Below are 10,369 nucleotides of genomic sequence, written 5' to 3' on the forward strand. Positions count from 1 at the left end.
TAAATGAGAATTTCCGAAAACTTTTCAGTCTTAATGTATGTTCGTATGGCAGCGAGTGTTGGTATTTACTACAATTTCGAGTAGGGTAAATTAGACAAAAATATAGTAAATTAGCTGTTACCATTGTGAAAATTTTATAAGAAGTTAAATAAGATAAAAATTAAATTGAAAACTTTTAACCAAAAATAATAAATAATTATTTTATTATTTTATTATTGTATTGATTAAAATAATAATCAATACATAAATAAATATTTACATAAGTGCAGTGCAAAAAATCCGTAGGAAATTTTAATTTACTTTACCTCATTATACTCGAACTCGCACACGGCATTAGTTTGGTTTTCATATGAACGTGACGAATCATACCTGCTTAGAATGTTAGCGTATTCTTTAGATTGTATATATAGAGAGGATGCAGCTAGTAAATTTCAGGGATAATATACCTAAAGCGTATATTTGCAAACTTATTTCTTTTATTTGAAATTTTGTTGATTTAATACAAGAGTTAATTATTTTGCTAGTGCTAAGAGTTAATACACTAAGTGCTAGTGCATAGATTAAGACTGATGTAACTAATATATGAGATGCGATGAGATGCGATGTGTATGGGTGAAGCATACATTTTCGTATACTTCAAATAAGTGCAGAAAATATAAGCACAGAAAATTGAATATTTAAAATTATTGTGTAATTAACATACTCATTTACGTATATCTCAATTTTTCATATCTATGCATTCTTCATTTAATTTGCAAACAGTTCCAGCCGTGGGAAATTTCACAGACGAACAGGAGCAACGGTCCATGTTGCCGCAGGACACACGTGAATATCCTTTGCAAAGTAATGAATATCATCACAATAAAAATGGCAAGATTGGTGCGACAAATGGCGGTGACAGAAGCTACAACAATGGACCGCAATGTAAGTAGAATCGTTCATGAAAATTCGCTGAATTCACGGAAATTATTGTACGAGTATATACCACATATAGTATTGTACCACATATTGTGCAAAAAATGTTTAAAAATCATACAAAAAAGTGAATTTAATTTATTTTTTCCTTTAGTTTTTATTTGTAAATTGAAACTTTCTGAAATTGAAATAATTATTTTCACAAAAAATATTTACTTTTAATTTACTAATACACAAATGCACACGACGTGGCACTTTAATTTAGTGCTGCCATTATTATTACCATTGTCCTGTGTACTAATAATGTGCCTTTATCTCTACCTCTCTTGCTCCTACTGAATATATGAATATATATATTTTTCTAATTTCCTTTTTAGTAATTGCGCCAAAGCCCATCGATCAGGAGCCGTCAGATGAGAATTTCATTGGCGTTGTAATTGTTGTTCTAACAACGATAATTATACTTTTAGTCGCTGTTATCCTATTCATTGTATCGCGTACGAAACGTGCTCGTGGCAGCAATGTCCTGGATGCATTCCAATACAGTTTTAATCCGAATACGTTGGGTGGCAATGTCGATAAACATCGTCCAAATGGCGGCGGAATTAAGGTGAGCATTGTAGTTAGTTTGTCCTTTTTATTCAGAATTTTTTATTTTTATTTTCATTTTATTTTTATTTTTATGTTATTTCTGTTTTTTATTGTTTTTTAATTTTTTGTTCTATTGAGTTTCTGTTGCTTTTAATTTGTTGTTGCTGTTTTGCTGGCATTTGAAAGCGCACATTGACGGCTAATGCTGAGCATTAGCACGAAAGACGGGTACTTGGCTGCGAAACAATTTTAGTGCATGCATTAAACAAAGCCCGATTATACTTAGCTTTTACTCCACTTTTACTGCTGCACACTGCTGCACGGTTGCACTTTTTTGTAGCAAATGGAAGCTTTACTGCAGTCAGTTGCTTTTTCTAAAATGTGCCATAAAGACGTGTGTTTTTTACCTAATGACAATCATTGTTGTTTCTTCTTGGCTTGTGTATCCTTGTGATTTAAGTGCTTTCTGCATTAAAATTTAACTTTATTCCTCTCTACTACCTTCCTGGCGAAAGTAGTAGGTTTTGGAAAGTGGTGCTGTTACTAGAGTAGCAGTATTAGTACGTTATTGTTTCTTGTAATAAATTGACAATGGCTTTGTACAGGAGTGAAAGGTTTAAAGGCTATTGAATAAAAAGGGGTGAATTGGATTGACTCAGAAAAATGAAAGAACGATTTAAAATTGATTCGCGATGTAATACAGACAATACTAAAATTCAAAAAAAAACTTTTTAACTTAAGTTAAAAAGTTGCTTAAGTGAAGCACTTAAGTATAGTAGTCGTATTCAAACGACTGTTACTTTATTATTACTAAAGAACTTATATGTGATTCTTGTAGGTTTGGACAAACTTATATGGTATATGATGTTCCAGTTTGGAAATAATTTGCAATAAATATCTACATACCTTTACAGTTCTATGAGTATAATAAAGATAGAAATTTTCATCATATTTTTAAGCATTTTCAATGAATGTCACTTCTGTCTGTAAAACTGTGGAAGAAATTTTCTTTAAAGCAGATAGGTAGTATCACTTTGTCCTCTTTCATGTTCCAATTGAAATGATGAACCAAGTGCACACAGTGGGAGACGTATAAAATATTCTATTCAATTGTGATGTGGGAAAATATGTGCTTAGAACTGGGTCTTTCAATAATCAGTATTCGGAGTATGAATCTTAAGTTATTACACAATATAATTTTATAACTTTATACAAACGAAGTTCTATGTTCTAATATGACATTATGCATGGCTTTTATTAGGAAAACACTCAGTACATATCGAGCGTACTTTTGAAATGTATAGCCGATCTTTTTAATATAAACGCCAAACGATTCAATAGAGCTGAACGTGATTGTTTTTTGTGTAATAGTCAGTTTTTTTTGTTTTTTATTATGTGAAACACAATACGTACAATAATATAATTACATGTTTCATTTGACTACGTCTAGTTCAAGTAAAAAGAACTATCAAGCAGTTTGGTTATATTTCAGAATACGTTTTAGAATTGTCAAGTTGTCAAAGACTAAGTCCTAATAGAGTAGTAATCTTAATTATTATTAGACTACTAATTCCGGATTAGATCTGAAGGCTTAGTTCGTTTAAGTCTCGTCTCGTTTGGATGCTGTTGTGATCGTTTTTGGTGCTTTACCGCGAACTTTTAAATTATTGCAGCCACAGATTTGATCTTCAAGTCCTATTTAAATTTTTAAAAATCTATAATAGTCATGAAATAGAAAATATATGTCATATTATTACTATTTTTAGAGAACATATACATCTTTTTGTGATAAAGCACATAGGTAGTTAATGTCCACAGGTAGTAACTGACATATTCGTTTTTAAAAGCTAGTCCAAACTTTGTATACATAAAGGACCGATTTCACAGTTGTGACTTAAGTCTCAATATTGACTTGAGTTATGTTTAAGTCATGAACTTTGTTGACTCAATTCATACTTAAGTCAGTTTTGTAAGTTAAAGTACCTCTGCGAAATCTACGCTAAGTCATAAAGTATAGAACGGATATTATAAAATTATACAAATTAGTTTTCTAATATGTTTAAAATAGCAATGTTTGTTTCTAGTAAGCTGCATCTGAGCTGAGGTCTATAGAAATATTTAAAAACGTCATCAAACTTGATTAATTGTAGGCTTAAGAAACTTATATTTCATAAGTATATTCCTGAGAACTTTTAATTTAACTAAGTTGAATGTAGTAACTTATAGTATACACCTATGTGCAATATATATATATATTATATATAATTAAAATGCTATTTTAAGAAAGTATCGCTCAGATTAAAACGTTATTTGATAAAAATTATCTTGAACCTTTCGCTACTGTCGTTACTGGAAATAGTTCCATTTTCATTAGTTTGTACGATATTTTTATTTTGTATTTTTTCTTTCTTCTTTCGTTGTTAAAAGCTTTAATAATTGAATGGCTTGGCTTGATATATGTATGTAGGGTGTAATTTTTTACATTTTATTTTTCTTTAGGCAAGTGTTGATGATAACGATTCCATTGGCAAGAACAGCCTTTACCACGAGCCATTCAATGTGAACATGTATACGAGCGGTGTTAACGGTTATGCAGCGGTTAATGATTTACAATGTAATATGACACCGGACTACACAGGTGTGTATATACTTAACTCCATAAACTTAACCACCTTCGAAGTTATTAAATATTCGGAGCACAAATGAAAGCCACAATATGAGTATTTTAGCATATCAGTTTGTTTGGCCATAACATACTCAGCTATTACATATCCCCCCTTTTAAACACTAACAATTATAATAACAACGTTTACCTATGTAATACGATCAACCGATATGGCCACATTAGAGCAATGCAGAAACACACTCCCTTCGGCCTTATTTTGCGCCCTTTTGCTTGCATAAAAAATTTTATAAATTATTTTTCCTCTTCTGTTTTGCTAATTCACAGATGTGCCTGAAGGTGGCTATGCCGTGCCACACATGCAGGATTATATGCCAACAAAAATGTCCGGCGGTGGTTATGTAAATGTGCGTCGCACACCACCACCACCATTGAGCAGCATATTTCCAAGGCCACCGTCGGTACCGCCACCACCTATGGAGAAATACTATGCAACCACAGCTATATTTAAGCCGATCAAAGGTGGCAGCACTGTTAGCAGCAGTGGTGGCAGCAATACAGGTGGTAGCAAGACCAGCTCTGGCGGCATCAGCAACAGCAATGAGCACAATTACGATGATGGCATGGGTACTATGAACTCACAATCTACAGCGCCCATGATTAATCCATACAGCAGCAGTGACACCATGCAATTTCAGCGCGCCAGAACCTATAACTTCCGCAGCTATCCAGACAATCTTTAGTTTGAAGCTACAACGTTGCAGAAAGGAAGTGGTGACGGTGGCGGCGGTATTGACGTTGGTGCGGGTGGTAATGTAGCCGGTGGTGGTGTTATTAACACTATTAAGAAAAATAAACTTGACATAAATGGTTTAAATGGCGGTTTTGCAAATGATGCTGATGAAAATATAAGCATAGTCAATACTATGCCAAAAAAACAACATCTCAGCACAACTAATGGTCGACCCAAATATAGTCTCACACTCTACAATAAAAGCAACAATTGCCAAATACACCACAATCACCGGCCAACCCCACATAATCTACCATTCACACCACGCAATCAACTGAAAGTTTTAAAATTGACTCATGCCGACTTTGGTGAATATAAACCACGTTCAGCATGCGTTGCGAAAAAGATCTCCCCAGCTGCAGCAATGCATGCACGCAATATAAACTCGGAAAGTGCAGGAGCCACCACTTCTACAACAGCAACTACGCTTCTGACTACAACAACAAACGCAACTACAAATGCTAACAACATTTTACGTACACAAAACAACAGGCTGTGGTATCATTGATGAAACCAATGGATTTAAGGTTAGTTTCAAGAATTTTATGTTAAACAAATATTTTTTGCAGTGCACTGCAGTGGTGATTTTGTGATATATTTTTTGTAAGGAGGTGATTTCATATGATTTTTTGTTTAAAAAAAACTTAACTTTTCAAAATGGTATAGGGAGTGTTGCCCAAGTCAAATGAGAACTATTGCACTTATAACACAATGCTTTTCGAGTACAGTGACAAGAGTTCGTCAGGTCCTATTGCAGGAATCTGGGATCATATTGGGCTAATGCTACCATACATTTGTCTAATGGCAATACGTCTTGATAAATTTTGTTCTGACATTCTGACATTATTTGAAAAGATAGTTGAGTAGAATCCGAGCAGTCGTTAATTTGTAGTTAAAGAAAATTGGAACTACTAACACATACTGGTTCCAAATACAAGTACAGAGCATAGGCACTGAGATCTCTTGTTCAAATTTAGTACAATTGTTAGAATCCAGAGAATAGATATTATAAATCTAATTTTCCATGACTTTTGTCATGTAGTCGTTCCATTCCCTACAACAAACTTGCTTGATCATTAGTTTTTATATTATGTATTCTTTTTTATATATACTAGAAAGACTCTTAATGTATGTGATGAATTAAATCTAAACAGACATACCTGCCCTAATATAAATGAACTAGTTTTGAACAATTTTATAAACGGTATTATATTTTTTGTTGGAAACAAAATGAACTCCTCTATTTTACTAAATGTTAGGATACTATTATTCATATATGTTTAATTAATTTAATCATATATATGTTGATCCTTTTTTCGAGTCAGCGCAACTGAGCACTTTTACTCTTTGATAGCTGGGGTACCACAGGGTCCCATCCATCTAATTGACTATTTTATGTATTGCCTATAAGCTACATCATTATTTAGTGATTAATCTAAGATCTGCATACCTCCCCGTGCGGAGAGTGATTACTCTAAGATTAGTTAGTGGTAAGTAGGATAGTCTGTCAATTTTCGCATATAACTTCAGGGCTCTGTCCCTTATATATTTTTTGAACGGGTCTATTCTAAGGTCTCTTAGTACGTCGTTTGTGCGGATGTACCAAGGCACTTTGAAGAGCCTTCGGAGAGCCTGACTTTGAGCGACTTGTATTTATGTGGTAATTTAAGGATAATATTACGCAAGTTGTAAGCAATTCTCTCCCGCTCTCATAGTGTAAGATGAATTTCTGTTATCAGATTAAGCTAGTCTTAAGATTGAAACAGTTGAATGCACAGCCGAAGGAGGCATTGAAAAATAAATATATGTACATATACGATAATAAATGTATGATATTTTAAAAAACCGAAAATGGGAGTTCTTCGTGTGCTTCAAACTGATGTCAGAGAATAGAGATTCTACTAAACACTTTTTCGCATTCCACCTTCTAGTACTGCTAGTGCATCTCTATTAACTTTTGTGTTCTAATGTAGATTTTGGGGAACCCTAATGGTTGTTATTTTTATTTCTGCTGTATATTAATCTATTATTGGGTTGTTTGTATTAATGCAATACAATTTGGTTATATAAAAAGAACCTTACAGTCCTTAAGTAATATAAACAGTGCAATGGAATCTGTCAATTTCGATATTCTCTATATGAATAGTGTGTAAAAGTACTGATCGTCGTTTCAATACTTGCTTCCTTCCATATGTTCCAAAGCGTTACTGCGATGATCCTACCAGATTGGGTGAAGGTCTCCACTTCATAGACATTAGCATAATTTATTTAAAAACCTTTGTTAGGTTTGATTTTTTCTTTTGTTTATATGTTGTATGCAATCAATTTTAATTGTTTTTTATCTGATTCTCATTATTATTGCAGCACTTAACTCTACTTGAAACTACTTAAAATATACACTTCAAACCAAATAGATCAACAGAAATATATCGTAAAGATTTAGCAAATTAAACTGTACAATCAAATATATTATGGATATTACATTCTAAGGCAACAGCAGAGGAGAAGAGTTGCATTGAAAATGCAATTATATTGACATAGCATAAAAAACCGAAGACCATGAAATATTAAAAATACCTATAGGAAAAAAAAAAATATTTAAACAAAAATAAAAAGAAAGTACAGCAGAAATTGTCTGAGAAATATAAGGACATAGCATTAAATAGATTTAAATTTGAGCTTAAAGTGCAACTCGCTTTTGAAAAAAAAAATACAAAATCAACTAAAAATCCTGTTAAAGTCCTGAAAAAATAAGAGCAGCAGAAATCGAAAAAAAACATTAACCCAAAAAAAAAAAACAGAAGAAAAACAAAAAAAGAAGAAAAAGAAAAAGAAAAAATTGTGGTTGAAAAATACACACAACAATTTCGAATAATGCATCAATGTATTTAAAAAGTAGTAGAAGTGCAACATGCAAGACACATACGAAAACACTGAAATAGAAAAAATTGCTAAAATATTTTTGAATTTAAAGCTGACGATACGGAAACGGGAAGCAGCAAAAAGTAGTAGAAATGCCAACGAACTCTTGTGAAGCAAAGCAAAATAAATTTTTAATAAAATATTTGTACTTTTCATTTTTAATAGCACATTTGTAAATATTTTATAATAGAACAAGCAAACCAAGTAAATACTAAAATACTAAAAAGTAGTAAAAAAAATTAGGAAAAACAATTCTACGAAAACGTTGAAAAAATGTGAAGAGATGTGAAAAGATGTGAAAAAATGTGAAAAAATGTGAAAAAAAGAAAACAATTTTCGTAAGTTAAGCTGAATTTTAAAGGCATTTAAGTAGACATACACTACCGAATTTAAGTACTAAAAGATGATAATATATAAACTTATATCTATAATAATTAAGTAGTAATACGTTTGAATATTTGAGTATTTAATGTGTACATTTGCAACACTTTTGCACACATACACACTAACACACACACACACACACACCTACACATATTATAAAACGCATTCTAAGGAACACACCCAAAGCTGCGTCTACAGCAGAACTTAAAGGATTTAACTGTGAAGTAAATTAATAAGAGAAAATTTGGCATTTTTTGCGATAATATATAAGATTTTTAGTACCTTTTTCTGTTGACTATATTTTTTATATATGTATGTTTATGTATATGTAGTAAAACCTATGTAAATTCCTGTAAAATTTCTATGAAACCCACGCGCCCTGTCTTGTAAATTTCTTGTATAAATCTTATCGTATATATTAAACCCAATAAACACACATATTAGTATATAAAAGAGGTATTTATATATATATAATATATGTATAAATGTAAAATCGTATATATGTATTGAATATAAAAGCGAGCAAGTGTAAATTTGAGGGACAATTAAAGCCGCTCTCAAACGCTGCACTTCTTGAAAAACTTGAAAAACTTGTAGAAAATGCGGTGAACATTAAAAAACGGAATTAAACGGACCAAGAGAAGAGTCGCCTAATCTATTGCAAAGAAGCAACAAAAAAGTCTTTTAAAAGTACTAAAATCTATATAAAAAAATAAAAAAAAAAAGAATTTAAAAAAAAAAAATTGTTTCCATCAATGATTTGTGATTAATTTTTTTCAAAATTATTTTCATAAAAATTTTGAAAATTTGTTTTACTATTTTTAAAATAAGAATTAAATTTTTAAGTTGCGATTTCATATATGTTATAAAACCACATGAACTTCATAGTAAAAAATAAATAAATATTAAGTGAAAAAAATAAAAAAATTATTGATAACATTAATGTGTTGAGGAGAGGTAAATAAGAATATTTATACATATTTATATTAATATATAAATATATATATGTAATAACATGTATGTTCCTTTTTAGTTTAAAACAGCAATTATTAATGAAAATAAAAAATTGAAAAAGAAATAATCGAAACGTAGTAATGCTTGGTAGTAAAAATCTGTTAAGAAAAATTAAAATAATTAAAAAAAAAATAAAATTTAATCGCATTGAAATGCATACATGATATACTTGTATGTACGAAATGGTAATTCTCATTCTCGTATATGTAAAATTTTATTATATTTCTAAAACTGTTTTCAATTTGAAACAAAAGAAATTTAGTGAGCATAAATAATGTTTAAATAAATATAAGATATTTGCAAGAAAAAGTGAAAGTAGCAATGTAGTTTTTTAAATAAACTCACAATGAAAGTACGTAACTTATATATGTCCTTTTGCAACACTGGCAATCAGAAGCCATACTTACATATCCGACCCCTACAGTGAATTCGTACTTTGGCATGAAAAGCTACGACTGCACTTGAGGCGCTTAATTCTGGTGATGGGCATATTACACTCACATCGTGTACTTAAACAAGTTTGTGGGATTAGTAGCCAACACTGGGAGAGCTTCAACTTCAAGGTTATCTATAAAGTAATTATGTGCAGTCTTATGCTAAGTACAAAACATAAGTAAATCTCTACTTTTACTGTTACTTTAGGGATTAACTTATTTTGTCCTTTTGCTGATAGAAACACAATTGCTTTTCTGCTATTAATTTGCTAAAAAAATTTCAATATTTTTTATGTTCTTAACTAAAATTTGCTCTTATAAGGAACGCCTTTACTGCTCCATATTGAGCGGATATATCTTTTATATAGCTCGTATGTATATTCACACCAAATAGTTGTTCAAAGTACACACACTACATAGGTACATTCTGTCTCCACAAGGCTGTTGAAATTTCCTTTCTACTTTTTTCTTTTGTATAAGAAAAGTAGATCCAGTGATGACAGGAATCTATAGGAATTGACAAAACAGATAGGACGTAAATTCGTGCTATAACAACAACAAGACAGAATTGTGAATTAAATTTATTTCTTTAAGATATATTACAAGCACTATATATGTGCTCTCTTCTTCGTTACTGCTGTTTAAACTATTGTCCTCATTAACCGAAATAAAGAATAAAAGAAATAAAGAGTA

At 31.1% G+C, this 10,369-nt stretch overlaps 1 pseudogene; it reads left to right on the forward strand.

Moving 5' to 3' along the window:
* The window catches only part of LOC119689938, a 97,619-nt pseudogene extending 89,593 nt beyond the window's left edge, over positions 1-8,026 (forward strand).
* The last annotated feature ends 2,343 nt before the right edge of the window (positions 8,027-10,369 follow it).

Source organism: Teleopsis dalmanni, chromosome X (assembly GCF_002237135.1).
Source record: "Teleopsis dalmanni isolate 2A chromosome X, ASM223713v2, whole genome shotgun sequence".
NCBI lineage: Eukaryota > Metazoa > Arthropoda > Insecta > Diptera > Diopsidae > Teleopsis > Teleopsis dalmanni.